The sequence below is a fragment of the Astatotilapia calliptera genome, chromosome 17, assembly GCF_964374335.1.
Source record: "Astatotilapia calliptera chromosome 17, fAstCal68.1, whole genome shotgun sequence".
Taxonomy (NCBI): domain Eukaryota; kingdom Metazoa; phylum Chordata; class Actinopteri; order Cichliformes; family Cichlidae; genus Astatotilapia; species Astatotilapia calliptera.
Genome location: NC_137438.1, coordinates 36,460,465 through 36,477,773, shown reverse-complemented (window position 1 = coordinate 36,477,773; position 17,309 = coordinate 36,460,465). Strand labels below are relative to the sequence as shown.

The window sequence follows — 17,309 nt, the reverse complement described above, 5'->3', positions numbered from 1 at the left end:
CCCTACTGGCAGTTCAGGTCTGGTGACTGGGTAGTATGGGTTCGTAAAATCATTTGAAATAATTTTGGCAATTTTCAGACTTTGAAGTTAGCCATTAGATGATGATAAGCTGTAACCATAAAGGGATGCTCATATCAGCAGCACTCATCAGATGCGGTAAGCTGTGGAATTCACAAACTGTGACTGATTGGGCCAAAGATTGCCATGAAAAAGGTCTCCGAACTACTTCCCCACCAGCAGCCTATGTGAACCTAAGTTGCTGTAGCCCATCTAAGCCATGTATTTCACAGTTGTGCAATCTGCTCAAAAAAGCTTTCCTGCTCACCAAAGTTGTACAGACTTGTTTTCCAAGTCACCGTATGCTTTTTATTTAACTCCAACCACCCTCAGCTCTTTTCAGTCAGCAAAGCTGCTGTTTGTTGGAAGTCACTCACATCCTATTTTTCCTCCATCCTGATATATGATGTGAACACTGAGAACAGCTTTTGAACCGTGTCTGAGGGAATTTGTGCGTTGCATTGCTGCCGCGTGATTTGCTGATTGTGTGAAAACATGAGAATAGGCAGGTGAGCATATATGCCTGATGAGCAGATCATTTTGTAGTCCAAAACTTTTCTATAAGAAACAGTCAGTGCCTTGGAGAGTAGAGCATCTTTTTGCACATTACATCATAGAAACCTGATAGGGAATCTCTTTGTGAGGGTGTATGTGTGTGTGTGCTCTGACAGAATATAGATGGTTGATGTCAACAGATGTGACTCTGCTGAGTGCAAAAGATAACAATCAGTTTAAATGTGATCACATTTACAACACCATTTAAAGGCCCAATACAATTTTTAAAAAAAAATTTAAATCAGTCTTTACAGTGAAAGGTGTCACATGCAGTCATTCGATTAGCCAGGTCTTCTTTTAGACTGCTGGAGTTACAGCTAGTAGAACACAGATGCATAAATGGATCAGTTGCAATTGCAGACTATTTGTCACCAAATATATCCATACAGTCAGAGAGTCACACATGAATGTATTACAATTGTTTATGAGCTCTAATGTGCAGCTGTCATGTTAGAAATAAACGGTAACACCAAGTAGAAGAGTAGCAAGTAAAGGAAACATGAAAGGACAGACTCCTGCACGGCATGTACCACCGGCAGAAAGAGGAAGTGGTTATAATCACATCACTGGACAAAGCTGGGCTGAAAGACAGCACAGGAACAAGCCTAAGATCTATGAGCACAAGATCCATAGATGCTGGGGTCTACCAGAGCAGCCAAGATCCAGCACATAACAGCAGGGTGCAAGATGCTAGCAGGAAGGGTAACACTGAAAGGCACCCGCATAGTATACAGAAATATCTGTGCTCAGTATGGCCTGGAAGTCCCGAGGTCACAATGTGACACGCCCTCCAGGGTGTTCGAGAATGGCCAAGATAAGATCATGTAGGACATCCAGATACAGGCTAACTCAATCGGACATAGTAGCAGTGAACGACTAGAGGATGAAGGCTGTAGTGATAGATGTAGCTATTGCAACTTCTTGTTTTTCACAAGAAGCTCAAGAAATACCAAACGCTGAAAGAGGATCTTGAGAAAATGTTGAGTGTGAAGACAACAGTGATAATCGGAGCACTCAGTGACCCGCAAGTTGGGCGAGTGGCACTGGCGGATCCCAGGAACAACATCTGAGACTCTCAAGCTCCCTGGACATTTCCAATCCTCTTCTAAGATTCTAGTTTCCAAATCCTTCATTTGTGCATTTAACTTATAATATGAACACACTGATGAGCAGGATAGAAGCACATTTTATTAAAACATCTCCTTTTCATCATTACTTCCGCAGGTGTTTGTGAGGATCTAATAAGTAAATGGTATTATTTTGTCATTATGAAACAATGACATGCCTTTTTAATTGGCACAGCAGACCTTTCTCTACATATATTTCTGGGAAAACAAACACATAGCAGTTCATTAGTTTGCAGGAGAAGCGGTGCACCTGTTTCCTCTTAAAGTATGAGCTAATTTAGCTGCTTTTTTTCATACTGGCCTCTTTGAAGCCAGATGATTGAGATAAAAGAACACCTGACCCTGGTAGTCTGTTTCTTCATTTAATGCCACAATTAACGAAGATGAGCTGGAATTTATGGTTGCTGTTAATTTTCTCTGCGTGACTGAGTTGTTTTTCCTTTGTCTCTTTTTTAAACTGGTACTAAGAAAAATCATTTATCTTAGTCTGTAGGAAATTTCCAACAACCTCAGTGTTCCCAGACTTTCCACCTGTTTTGTTTCACTCGAGTTATTTTAAATATTTGCTTTAGTTTAATTCCCAATGCTGGTGTGGCCACAGGCAGAAAATGGATCAAAAAATGTTTTTAAAAAAGGTGAAAGACATGTGAAGTTGATCCAATGGTGCAGTAAAGAAGAAAAAAAAAAAACAGTCGGGAAGGACAGCAAATGTCAGGCAAACATCTCCTGAGTGGCTCTGCAGCAGAACTCCAGAGCAGACTCTGCATTATATGATTCCTGTGCACTCGATTGACAAATTAAAGCTATTTCCCCCCTGCCGTTTGTGGCAGGCACAGGCAACTTTTAGTTCCAATTCCACTTTGTCCATCTTGTTTTTCCTCTCATGTCTCAGAGGCTCCTCAGCCCCCATCTCACTTCATCTTCTCCCATCGTCTCATTTTCTTTCTTCCGTCCAGACACTCAGAGTTATTTCCCAAGCTTTTTGCTGTCTTGATTTTTAATTACAAAGTCTTTTGAGTGGGAGGGTTGCGGTGCGTCCGAGGTTGAGGTAATCATAATGTGGTTATTCATGTCACATCTAAAGGAAGGAAAGGGAAAGGTGGAAGTAATTGAGTCCATGGCAGACGCAAGCACCTCTGCTACTGCCAGAGAGTAATGAGCGAGAGTGTGGTGGAGGCTTTGTTTGGATGTTTATCAGTCTGTCCATCCGCTTGTTTGTTTACTTGTCTATCACGGTGATTGCAGAAGGAATTAAAGATGCAATGTGCAGTGCTTTTGAAGATACTATGTAAACTGTGAAGGCTTGGAAAATATGCTTCAACTGGACACATCAACAGGAAAAGTATATTTTTTTGTACAGTTGTTATGCTAATTATGTGCTAAAAATTGTAACAGACCAATCCTTAGTAATTAACACCAATAAAAGCTCCTCACGAGCCCCAGATAATTATTGTTTTAGAATTGATAAAATGGCATACAGCTGCTGATTATGAACAGAGGTGGCAAAAGTACAAACACTTTAGTGGAAGTACAGATACAAAAAAAGCTAACTGAACCTCAGGTCATATTAATATCATTATAAAATAATATTAATAGAAATAAGTGGAAATACAAACTTTATTTCAGCTTAGAGTTAAATTCTAATGAATGTGCTCAGCTTGAACATTTTTTCTGTAGAAGACAAGCAAAGAAAAACCAAAGGGGGAAAAACAACAACAACTTTGCACCTAAATAGAAAAGTGAGTTTAGTCAGGGGTTAAATTTGAATTTAGCAGGTGGGGGAACCCTAAGAGGGGCTGTAGGTGTGGAGTGTTGGGGGAAAACCCCTTAAAAAGTCACATTCATTTTTATTTTGAGGGCAAGTACATTTTAAATATGGGCTGTATTCAGCTGACCTGTGCTGCTGCCCTTTGTGGTTTTAGTGTACTGGATTCAACAAGGGAAGCAGATGTTGCAAGAGCTATCGTGGCTGAGTTCCCACCCCAGACAGTATTAAGATGGAATCCAGTGAGTGAATCTAATCAGCATCATCAGTTTAAATTTAAATTGATGTCCGCTACCTTTGATGCAAACTCACACTGACCATGAACAGCACAGCCTGTGTTGCCTTGTGCTTTAACACCGTCTTTAAGTGGCTCCCTTTATTATGTTCGTGCCTCTTCTGAAGCACTACGGAAGAGAATGTACCACCACCACAACTTGACATCTGCAACAACGTGCCACTTTAGATTGTCACAACCTCCTTTTCTTTGCCTCTTTCATCTCCTCATGTGAAAAAAAGAACTTGCAGTGGACACACCAAAACGACTGTCTTCTCCCTGCCATCCCCCTTTTTTCTTTCTTTCTTTTCAGCTAACAGTACCGCACCCATCTATCGAGGCTTGAGACCAATTATGTGCCAAAAAGTGATATCCGATGTTTCTGTGTGTATTTTTCTAATATCTTTGCTTATATTGGTAACTAGACTACAGTCCACATGGTTTACAAAGGGGTTATATATATATAAAAAAGAACTTACCTGTTTTTCAAGGGTCTTTATGATTACATTATAATCAATCTAGTATGTTTGGCAACTTAAAATATCTTTAGAGAACGGTGGGGTTACATTTGTTGCAATTTCCGCTGCTCTCTTCAAAGAGATGTCAGTGACTTTTTTTCTGCCAGGATAAATAAAGAATATATAGAAGTGACTTTGCCACCAACTGACTGCAACTTCCACCTTGACACAGTAGTGTTCTTTCTGGGTCAAAATGCTTTAATATAATTCATGAGAGATATATTTGACAGATTATAGGCCAACAAGACATTTACAGCAGTTTATATACCATCAATCATTTTGCAGCAAATACCAGAAATCACTTTTTGGCAGACAATCACTTTTTCATGTGACACAAGCAGATTGACTGGGTGAGATATTTATATTAAAATGTGAGGAAGAAACGTAAAAAAAAATATACTCAAGTTAAGTTGATACCTCTGAGAATCAACCTGGCCATTGCTGCTAATGATAAATGGAATATGTGGATATGGAAAAGCAGTTTCTGCATGTAGCTTTAATAAGGGAAATCTGTGTTTTTCTTCATCTGCCTGCATTTCTGGGGTATTCCTGTTGCTCTCTTCCTTTTGTCACACCTTCATTCTCAGTTTCATCATCACGCTACTCTGATCCAGTGATCTTCTTACCTGCCTCCTCCGAGTCGATCAGTTTCTGATCCACACTCTTTAAGCCTTATTGCTATTCTGTCACTCTGTCTTTCAAGTCGTCATTCGTGCAACCCTCCTCCACCTCATCCTGGATGTTCCGGGATTCTACTCCACCGCCAACTAGTATTATCTACACTCCTGGGTCCTGTCCTATTTCATGCCTTTGTTTTGCTATGTTGCCAATCGCCAGAATACTTATACTAATTACCCATGTGCACCAGTAATGTTCTCTACATTCAAATGATTCTGGGATGTCTCCTTGTCAATCTAAAACTAGAGATCATACAAAACACTCCCGCTTTTACCTATAAAGCTGTAATCCAAGTGGAGGATACTGCGCATGGCAACAACTGAGTTACCTCCTTAAGGCAGTGCAGTGAACACAGAAATATTAAACCACCAAAGGGCATCCCTAAACACAAACCTTCAACTAAGTTAGAATATAAACTGCAAAAATAAAAGCCTTCCAAACTTAAGTCAATTTGAACATGCCTGCATAGTGTCCCCAGATCGTCTGTGTGCAAGCCTTTCAGCAACAAAGAAATGGGTATTGATCATTTTATAACTGTGTTCCCATTTGGAAATTACCTCTTTGTCCTGAAGTTCTTCAAGTTTGAGGAAAATAACTTTCCAGAGCTTTCAAACTGCCATTGGTTTGTCTCTAAAGTAAAAGGCGAATGGAGCGAGTGACGTGACTTCTGCAAGCTTCCACCAAACCATGCATCAAGCATTTTGATGTCTGCATGCAGTTTTGCCCCTGAACAGTCTGTTTAAACTACTCTACTTGTCAGGAATGTACATACTCACCATTTAAACCTAATGTTTGCTCAAGGTGGCTTAATACACTTGACTTTCATCTGTGACATACAAGTCAAAGACTAGCTTGTTGGACTCAGTGTTCATTAGTTTGCAGAGGTTATCTAAGTATTGAGCTTATGGTTGGGGCCGAACATGCCTGGATGTTGCCTTTTGTGCAAGACATATCATTTATTATTTAAAGTTAGCATGCATCAAGCATTGCTTTGCACAATGCTTGATGCATGCTAACTTTAGCGCAGAAGGTTCTGCACGCACTTGTTTACGTGACCACTTCATGTTCACAAAAACGGCGCTGCTCTCCATTTCTCCTTTATAATGGAAGATAACAGCATGGTACCAACTGGTGATGTATGCGACTTATAACTAATAATGATACCTAGTCAGTGGGTCTGATTTGAGTGTCATATCAGGCACAAGTGCTCATTTTATTAAAAACGTTGTAGTCTTACTTCTCTGCCAAACTTTAAGTCAGATTATGACCGTCTCTACCATTGTACCATCTCTCCCCTGCGTTCTTCTCCATTATTAAAGTTTCCTTTTTTAATGTAGTGGCATGGCCCTGAACTCTTCAGATTCACAAGTGTGATCATCTTCATTATTCCTGTTTTCAGGCTCTAGCCCAAAAGGTCTTTTGAGCTCCGTTACATGCAGCCTTGAAACAACTTTATTGAGCAACTCAGGTGTTCAAGTTAAACTTTAAAACCACCTCGTTTGTCATTGCAGAACCTTTTCATCATCTTTGGTTTTTATTTATTTTGATTCCACTTCCTCCTGTGAACTTTTTGCCATCCCTACCACAGTGTTTGTTACGATCAATGATCCCTTATTGCTCATTCTCTTTCATTGCTGCAATCTCACCTTTTGTCAGTCTTTCATTGCTTTGGTTAGGAAGTAACTTTCCTTTTAAAAAGTTCCTGCAACGTCTCAAATTATTGGGATAATGATTTATTGATGTTAAAACTGCTACTCTCTGCACCTTTTGAGCAGATTTTTTTGTTCCTTTGTGTCACAAATAAAACCTTAGTCAGGGCTAAACTGCACAAAATGGTCAGCTAATTTCACCCGTCTCAGCAGCACTTTAATACACACTGTACTCGTGATAGTGATAAATTATCTAATCCTGAGAAGACCAACATTTGTCTTGTCCCTGTGGGTGCCAGATGAGACAATCAACCCGTCATATTTACGTCTGTACTGTGATTTAGTGAAGAGCATGCTGCTCACTTGGAACTGCTTACCTTCATCATTATGTCTCTATTGGATAGTAAGCATTTGTCTGTGCCAGTGTAAATATGTATAATAGGGAGCCACTGCTATTTTGAAATAGTTATTCATCTTCTTTTTATGCAGCAAAATCCATCTTCCTCACCTACACACCTCATCCTCAGCAGCTCTAAAACAGGATTAACTACTTCAACATAAGTATAATGTTTAAGTTATATATTCCTTTAAGCTAGTATCATTTGTCCAGTGGATTTGAATTACAATCACTACCTCTTATTGCCACTTGATGGCAGTCTCAGAACACAGCAGGACTTGGTTAGCCTTGCGCATGCCAGAATACTGTATATGCACTGCATATCTGTATTTGCACTTCTTCCAAGTGCCTGTAGTATCAGTCATGCAGGCGATCTGTCCACTGGCTCATTAATATATGAACAATTCTGGATAAAAGTGGAAATAATGAACTCTTTAATACCCCCTTCTTTTAAACATCTACTACATATTCTGAAACACATTTGCTCTCACAGTGCATGCATAATGCAGCATCAAGTGGGTGTCACATTCATGAATCGAATCCAGAAAGATTCACCTTGACCCGACTATGATCTGAAAACTACATTTTGTTTTCAAAGAACATATTTCGGCTCTGGCTGCTAACTTGTCATTGTGCAGCCGAACACTTTGAAACACTGCACTGCTGAAAAAGGCGCTCAGTGAAGTTGAAGTTCAAGCACTGAAAGAATATGAAACGCTGAAGTGCAAGCGATGAATAGCTCAGAGAAGGTCGGGTAATAATGGAAGCGCTGAGCGAAATTAACATCATTGAAGGGTTAAAAACTGAAAGATGATGCTAATTTTGCATTTAATATAGGATGCGTGACCAAGAAAACTAGAACGTGCGTTAATGATGTTTGAGGGACCTGAGACCTGAAAGGGTTTGAGAGCCATAGGAGGGTAATTCTAAAGACATACCTGCCAAAAAACATCTGTTTATAGTGAGAAAATGCTGAAAAGAGTCCCAAATGGCATGTGTTCAATCCAGTGAAGACTGAATGGAGTGTAAGCACTAAAAGCAGAAGATGTGAGGAGCTTTGTCTTTAATTCAAATCTAAATGTCTGGCTGGGTCAGTGTCAGCTAGAATGTAAGACCTGGAAAGGACTTGAAGTGTAACTGCTGAAACCAGAATAGAAGGAAACAAGGACACTGTTAGCAGCTTATGGCTTTTAGCATGTTAGACAACTATTTGTTTGGACAGTTGGCTCTTCCTTTTATTGATCAGACGACGTGATGCGTCGCTGCACCAGCCTCTGTCATCAGCATCAATCTGTCATCGGTTTTTATTTCTACACACCCTGAACATGTGTCCATCTCTGCGCTGACCGCCGGGTCGCCGCTCCGTCCTGACGGTCGCACTTGTCTTCTTACAAGGCTCCGGGTTACCATAGTGACACGACGTGGGTGAAGGAGCGAGTGAACCAGCGAGTGTTGAAGATGAAGATGAAAGGAGGTAGAAGGCTGTAATCAGATTGTCTCCTTCGGTCCTGCCTGGGATCCATCTTTTCGCCTCCACCGGCCCACGTCCCGCACAGCCAAACCCACCACCACATAAATCACAATTGGCCACAAGTCACCTCTCATTGCAGCAGCCAACCGCAGATCCACAGGAGGAGGGGGGGGAGTGAGAGAAGGTAGAGGGGGGAGAGGTTGCACTTAGACTTGGCCATGCCCAGACTCAGGCTTGCGGGCTGGGGGCGGGGGGTGTTTAGTAGCCCTCGCTCCACCCCATTTCCACAGTCAACTTCCAGAAGGTCCACGGCTTCTCTACTGATATGGTTTCTTACAGCATGGTCAAATGAAGATTGATTGAGGGTTAATGGTGTAATGATTCTGTTTTACAGGCAGCCTGCTGGCACTTCTCTCAGTGAAAAGCCACGCTAAGAAGGCTACAGCCTGAGGGACCGAGGGCCTGTTTCTTTCTCCCACTTTTCCTTTCTCTAACTTCTAAATCTGTGTAACACTTTTCTCACGCCTTTAACTCCTTCACCCCGCGTTTTCCTCTCTCCTCTTCCTTCATCCCGAGTTTCTGCCGCTAATCCCGTGTGTTACAAAAGAACATAACAAATAAAATAAAAGTTTCAGCAGTCGAAGCAGAACCAGCAAAGTGCTTCATAATTAGAAAACGGCTCATAATTACAGCGTGGTCACGGGCTGTTAGCTCGCTCACTCAGCTGCCCTGCGTGGGATGGTGGCCTCCCATGATGTGCGTTTGTGTGTCAGCCTCCCTCAGAGAGGTCAGGCTGAAGCTGAGAAGGATAGCAGATGCGCTACCCCACACTTCCTATACACCAGCTGGGTGCTCTGCCAAAACAATGTAAACCTCACTCAAGGAACGACAAACATGTACATTTGGGAATATTTTGATCACACTGCTGTTTCTTCTTCAGGTGCACTGAGCAAACTATTCTTTCGCAAATGTTTGTAGAAGCAGTCTGCATGCCTATGTGCTGATTTTGTACACTTTTCATGGCCACCACGGAAGTGATTGGAACACCTGAATTCAATCATTTGAATGGGTGAGTGAATACTTTGGGCAATACATTGCCTTTCCTTATTCATGTGAAAATAGGCTCTAACTCTTCCACAGCTCTGAATTGGATTAGCAAAATGGATAAATGATGTGAAAAGATGAGAAAAAAAGGAGACAAAACACTGGTTGGAGCACCAGTATTAGTTTAATGTAACCCATATGGGATGAGGCTATTACAGACACTCAGGTTTGAATCCTCTAATTAGCAACAATTAACACAACCTGTGTTTTCTAGTGTCTAATTCAAAAAATTGGAGATCACAAGGTAACCCGACAGAAATCAAATTATTAATCTGGGTGTTTCCTAAAATTGTAAAAGTGAATTTCTATTTTCTTTGTAACGCCATCTTAACTTACATTTTTTTTCTACCTGTGCTGAATATATCCAAATAATTATTTTTATTATTCGAATATATTCAGGAGATCAAGTTTGGAATGAACTGAGTGACTGAGTTAGATTCCCGTTTGGCCTTTTTAAATGTTGTGAAATATTACATGGGCTGCTGCCATGTGAGCCGTTTACCTACATCGCTTGCCAGAAGGATGCAGACGGCGCCTTCTTGGTCTCCACGGCCACCCCCCGCATCAACGCTGGTTTCTGCGTCTGCCATTTGGCCTCCATCCCCTCCCATGACACCTGAGCATGTTAGTGACAATGGCCACAGGAGTGGAAAGTGGACATCTGGTGCACCTGTCCAGCACACACTCATACAGACTCCACAGCTCTCACAACTCCCGCTTCAGAGAGTGCACACTCAGGGTGTGTTTGTGTGTGATGATTTGGCGGTCATGCGTGGTGAAGCTAGGGATCATTGAGACCTGACTACTGGCTCGCCAACCAACTGGCCGACCATATGGATAGAAACTACTGCCCTCCTCTCGGCTCTCGCTCCTTCTTTTCGCCTCTTCAGCCCCGCCCAGCCTGCCTCTCGCCACGCTCCCCACCTGCCCAAGTATTCCTCCTTGCAGTAGCGCTCCTGCTGACTTGCTCATTCTTTTTAATGAATCATTGGGTTCACCTGCACCAGAGTGGAAATTCCACCCTCGTCATCCCCCATGTGTCACACTGGATTTTATTTTCTGCTCCTCGTGGAGATTTAGAGGGACAGGCAGGCGCGTGATGCATGGAAACTATTAGATGACATGAGATTTTAATCATTCCCCTGCTGAAGTGGGGGTGTTGCTTTAACAAATGATAATGTAGGGGAGAATGGAGTTTCAAAGATTTTTAAAAAGCTGTCAATTTTGATTTCTTTTTAAAGAATGCTGGCCCAGCAACACTGCTGACCCACTGAACCACAGTTCTTAACAGCAACTACTACGTTAGCTTTTCTCATGAAGTAGATCTTTAAGTATATACTTTTTATCTCTTTATTGAAAAAATAAAGTTGTTCAAGAAGACTTTTTTACTAGACATATCACTAATAGTAGTGCTGTCAGTGTTAATCTCGTTAAAATGACGTTAACGCCATAACCGCATTAACGCGGTTCGCACCGTGCGTGAGGCTGCATGGCGTCAATGTGTTAGCACGGTTAAGGCGCGCTAACGGAGATTTGCCACGTTAATGCGACTTTTTTTTCTAAAAAGCGACTAATCTGCCAAACTTTTGCTGGTGTTATTGGAGACTTATGACGACTTTTTGACGTAAAAGCACGTATTGCTCTTACTCTTAGCAGGCAGCGGGTGCTGCCGTGGGCACCTCGCCCGTGCCAAGGTGCGGATAGTCCTCACGCAGCAGTGTTAGAGCAGATGTTCATACCTATGCGTCCAAATTGCAAATGGATCGCACATGTGTGAAGCCGTTGCTCCTGCCCTGACTGTAACGCAGTCAGTTTTTGTTTTACTGCTACTTTTTGTGGATCACAAGGTTTAAAACTAAAAAATACACACACAAAAGTAACTCTGCCAAAGTTCCTTTTTGGGGTCACTTTTGAAGGTCCCAAGCCCAGATAAAGGAGGTGGGCTGGAGTTGTGACACTAAAAAAAACCCCAATAATTGCTAAAAGAAATTTAATTTGTAGTTCTAAATATATTCTAAATGCATTTAGGGTGTTTTTTACTGTCTTTACATCCCTTCCAAGATGTTATTTCTCTCTCCTACAACTAGGTTACAAATACATAAGCATAAGCATGCAAATTAGGCAATGACACCATTTAGTGACTTCTAGCCAGCCAATAGCGATTTTCCTTACTGAGGAGTTGGCAACACTGATTGTATAGACCTTAATCTTTGCTAGCAGCTGTGAACAAACTGGGTGGCTAGTGGCTAGATCACTCAATTCAACAAGTATCCAGTATTTGAGCTAAATTAACCAGGTGAAAGGGCAACTTGACTGAAAATATCATATGAACGTTAAAACAGTCACGCTAACAATCATGCTAATGTCGCACCATTAGCCAGGCTGCCGGTTGCTAACACATACTCACTCTAGCCCTGCTATGGACTTCATCTGTGCTGTGTATAAAACAACAGGCTGTTAAAAGCTAAAAGCTACTAAATGTTTTACCTGGGGGTAACTGTAAAGTCTCAGTGCATTTATTAGAAGTGATAATACACGTTATTTGGTGTATTGCTAGTCTAAAAATGTTCAAGAGCACATCTTTAGATGACTTGTTAAAACACTGAACACTGCAAAAAAGAAGCTAGCTTTGTTTTTGGCTCATGCTAGCTTCAGACATTGCTTTATATTTAGGCTACCTTTCATCTCCCTTTCTAAGAGATAAATAATCAATAATCAGATAGCCCTGCGATGAATGAGTGGAGATGAATGAGATCGATAATAAAGTTAGAAAATGTTATAGTTTCATAAAGTTTAACACAAACAGCTCCCATTGCATTAGCATCTGATTTCTATCCTCTGCCGCTGTGCTCTGTCTCACACAGCAAAATTTCACCATGTTATTGATTAAAAATCCTGGTGGTGTATGATGAGCTGGCTAAATCTAATAAGCCCAACACAAAAATATTGCATTCACGTCAAAGAAAACCAAGCCGTGGATAACAATACTTCTCTCCTCATCTCCATGCACCCCTCTGTGCCGGTAGGCCTCCATAAATCTCTACCACAGTCCTCCCAGTGATTTCTCTGCCCTTTTTATGACAAAGGTAACAATTAGTGTGAGTCCCAGTCAGCAGTGCTGCCTTCATACTTTGCTATCACATCACCCTGAACCTATTCCCAGGCTGCACTCACACGGCTTTGGCACAATGCTATTACTGAGGCCAGCCCATAGGAAATAGACTGAGAAGAGAGCTTATTGATTGTCTCTGTGTGAGAGCTCGTTGATTTTCTCTCTCACCTGTATCACCTACCTCTCTCTCTCTCCTCCCTTCATGTCTGTTGCTTTCTCTCTTCTTTCTCCTCACTGCATCACAATCCAAGGTTGCACCTGAGAGGAAAATCAGCCCACAATCATCCAGAAATACACACAAAAACGAAACTATCGCATTGCATCCAGCTATAGCATTTTTTTTTCGCCAGGTGCATGCATGCAAAGACACCTGCATCCGAGTGTATACGCTTTATCTTTTCTAGTGCGTAACCTTTTTCGCGGTAGAGCGAAGGAATGTGTGCATGCGTGAAATGATGAGATCAAACCAGCAGTAATGCTCTGCTTGCTATCATTATTAAACCTTTTGATAAGAGTGAGTGTGTGTAAGGGGGAGATGGAAAGGCTGAGAGAAAAGGGGGAAAAAATCGAAGCCATTAGGCCTCTCCAACACTTTACCCTGTAGTACTCTGGCTGTATCTTTTTCACGTGGGGAGAAGCTTTTTTGGCTTTGGCTGTGAAAAGAGAGTCAATTTATTATCTGCCCTTTCCCAACTAATTCTATTTCAGTGCTCACTAACACACCATTGTTTGATTTACAAGAGGCCATTTAATATTCATACGTGCCCGGGAGACATCAGACAAGCTCTAGAGAGACAGCAGGAGATTTACTGGCTTTTTTTTTTTTTGCCATTTCTTGCTCGTGTCTATTTGTGATGGAATCGTGGAAACGTAAACTTGTTTCATCTGATTCCGATACGGTCGTCATTCGCAACTCAATCTCCGTTTTTCATTCTTTTATTTTCGTCTCTCTCTCTCTGCTTACATCTATTTCTGCCTTTCAGGTTCTGTTTTCCCTTCCTGTTTGTTATCTGAAGCTTTTCTGAGCCACAAGTACAGAAACATATCGCTGATGATGAGATGGGGTCCTTCTACCGCTCCGGCAGGCGTCGTGACACATGCCCTGACTTTTAATGACCTGCCCGCTCCTTCAGGGGAGCGCACGGGGAACAGACTGGAATCCAAAGAAAATCCAGTATTTCTGAATGTCATCAAAACTAAACAGCAAAATCCTTTAAGGTCTTTAAAATAAATGTAAAAAAAAAAAAAAGAAGAAAAAGGAATATATGTCAAGCCCAACAGAAGCAGCTGTGAATGTTGAAGAGGTATCTATGCGTTTTACGCTAGAAAGGGATTAATGGCGGGCGTTCGTTTGAGTGCAACCATGAGGCTTCTCCTCAGTGTGCATCTGCCTCAAAGGTGGAGCATGTTTCAGATTGGTTGGTGGTTTGAGGCCCAGATTCAACACTTCTTGTTTGCAGTGGCAGCAAGCACAACCTTTTTCCGTGACAGATCCTTATCCACACATGCCCTAACACATAGACATACATCGACACCTGCATACGGAACTTTGAGAAGCTGAACTTGTGTGCACCATCATCTGCACTCTCCGCTGGTTTTGCGTGAGTGTGTATATATATATTGTGAATTTGTGTGTGTGTGTGTATTCGTGAACATTTCTCTTTGAATCTTTGTGTGTTCGCGAATCCTGTCTGGCTGCATAGAGGGGCTGAGGTGAGTGATTGCCTTGTTTCTGTGGGCGGCAAGCTGTGGCGGTTTGCTCTCACTGTAAATTTAGAAGAATTCTTAATGGAACTCCAGAGCTGTCAGGCCTCAAAGTGTTGTACCTTTTTTTTCCCCCGATGAAAAGAGCGATGACTAGATCCTCCGTATACAACCCGATTCTGAAAGTCAGAAGAAGACATCAGTTAATGCATATGTGTTGTGGAAAAAAATACCACAGTGCTCTTAAACAAATGCGTTTTTGCTGAATAAATTCTGCTGTAAACTGCATAATTGAAGCAATGGGAGGTGGGAAAATAGCCCACAGGTTTTTAGTCTCATACTCTTTAACCATCAGTAAGCGCACAGTAATTAAATAGATTAAGTGATGCAACTTAATCTATTTAAATTTAAAAATATTCTTTTTTCCATTTTCTGACTTTTTGAGTTATTGATCGTTTTTGATTAAATAAACTACTTAAAAGCATAACATCATTCTACTTAATTCTGTTGTTTCAGCATTAATGTGTGTGATCAGTAACATTTAAGTGCTTGTAGTGAAGAGTAATGGGAAAACAGCTTTATATGAGAACTGTCAGGATAAGAAGTGGTTGCATCAAAGATGGGGACCACTCGCAGTCAGTTCTCCATCTTTCAAGTGAATTTAGTGCGTCAAGATAGCAATAATACGGCAATAAGAAGCAGTCAGTCTGCTATCAGTCTGAATGAATAGGGTGAAGCTGCATATTATATCGCGCTAATACAAAAGTTGACTGTGATAAACTGGTGAAAATCGCAAATCTGTTGTTGTTCATACAAAGAAAGTTCAGCAAGAACCTCATAGATCTGAAATATAAATTCAGACATTTCTCCACAAATAGTGACGCAGCTGCTTCAGGACAGCAACCTTGCTTTTATGTTTGAATATAACTAGAATGCAACCAGTTGGCAGCCAGCTGAGTCGAATCCCCAATGGCAAAGAAACAAGTCACAAATGATAACCGCAAACGGACTTGCGCAATCCATGTTTATAAATTACATGGCAGTCATTTGCAAACCTTCGCCAGTCAGTCAGACTTGGACTGCAGTTGTTTGTAAATGGGTTACTTTGCAATCAAAAGTGGGCAGCCAAAGCTGAGGGTGTTGCATGCTAAACTTCTGGAAGTCCCCCACATTTGGTGAAAGATCACAGATACTTGCAATCAGTCCCACAATGTGAAAAAATTGAACACAATCACTAGTGTTTTAGTTGCGTGGGGGTTGCTGTCTTATTTTTACCCTAGGACAGGGGTGTCCAACTCCAGGCCTCAAGGGCCAGTGTCCTGCAGGTTTAGACGTGCCCTTGATCCAACACAGCTGATTTAAATGGTTAAATGACCTCCTCAACATGTCTTCAAGTTTTCCAGATTGCTGGTAATGAACTAATCATTTGATTCAGGTGTGTTGACCCCGAATGTTATCCAAAACCTGCAGGACACCGGCCCTTGAGGCCTGGAGTTGGACACCCCTGCCCTAGTGTGACTGAGCAGTTACTGAGCTATTGATTTAAAGTTAAGTTGCATATGTTGCCTTCTATTAGAACAGCAAAGCTATGACACCATGAGTGCACTGGGTCACTGGTGCACAGAGTGCAAGCTGATGAATTGCCCCATCTTAAAATCTGATAAGATAACCTTTATTAGTCCCACACGTGGGAAATTTGTTTTGTTATAGCAGAAAGTGGACAGTGCAAAGTTACATAGCAAAAATAAAAAAAAACACTGGAATAGGATAAGATGATGAGAATAAGAATAAGATACTGTACACAACTGAATAGAATAAATAAAAAATGATGACATAGGAAGCTTATTGTGATGAATGATCAATTGGCATAAAAACTCATTTCAAAAGTAATAAATAAACAATTCAGATTAAACATCAGAATCTGTAATTATCTATAACTCCATCCATTCATTTAATTAACTGCTTATTCATTTCACAGTTGCAAAGGTTTGGAGCCTACATGTGATGGCTGCAGTTACAGCCACACAATGGTAATAGTGTTACAATAGAGGTTTAAATATAACACTACATTTACATTTTTCTTTCTTTAGATACAGGATTTAATTTACAGGGGAATTAAGAACTGGTTTTGGTTTAGAATTAATTCATTTATACAATACATAATACCGTATTCAAAAATAAGTGCTCACATTTTAGTTTACAGTGTTATGTATGATTTAATCTTTTTGTTTTCTGAGTTACCTCAGTGGCAGCTGCTCCAGTGTCTTGGTTGATGAGCTAAGAGGTGGAAAAGGGGCGGAGCAAGCCTATATGGAGAACTGCAAATTGGGTCATACCAATACTCTGGATCATGGGGGGGGGGGGGGGGGGGGGGGAATGGAATTTGTTATGTTAGTTTCAGTTGGGTATTTGTGTGTTTTTGTGAGCTGATCAGCCACTATTTATGTTTCCCCTTTGTCTTATTCAGGTAGGCTGGTTTCTTTGAGTTAGTAGTATTGTTTGCTGTCAGCTTTTCAGTCAGTTTAACCAAGTTTGTTTTGCGGTTAAATAAAAAGCCTTTTTTTTTTTTACTTTAACCTGCGTCTGATGTTCCTTCACTGCTCGATCCACTACACACTTACAACTAATGTAGAATTGCCTAGTATGTATTTGTGTGGACTGTAGGAAGAAACCCACCCAGGCACAGGGAGAACATGCCAACTCCATTATTAAAAATAAGTACGTACAAAAATAAAATAATACTACTCCTTCTTTACACTCTATTCTCTTCTCTGTGAAGAAGATCGTCTGATCAAGTGTGTCCATCTGTTCATCAACAGTCCTTCAAGTAAGGAAGTGAGTACGAATAACGATCGCTCCCAGCAGAAATAAGCTCACTACAAGAATTTTTGCAGGATG

At 41.1% G+C, this 17,309-nt stretch overlaps 1 long non-coding RNA gene across 1 annotated transcript in view; it reads right to left on the bottom strand.

Annotated features, from left to right (window-relative positions):
* LOC113009512 (uncharacterized) overlaps positions 1-16,727 on the bottom strand; it is a 36,393-nt gene extending 19,666 nt beyond the window's left edge. The window contains exons 1-3 of the long non-coding RNA XR_013902549.1: positions 16,653-16,727; positions 14,534-14,590; positions 12,889-12,965 (exon numbers count right to left, since the gene is read on the bottom strand). This is a non-coding gene — a long non-coding RNA (uncharacterized LOC113009512). The remainder of the gene's footprint in view (positions 1-12,888; positions 12,966-14,533; positions 14,591-16,652) is intronic.
* Positions 16,728-17,309: the final 582 nt, after the last annotated feature.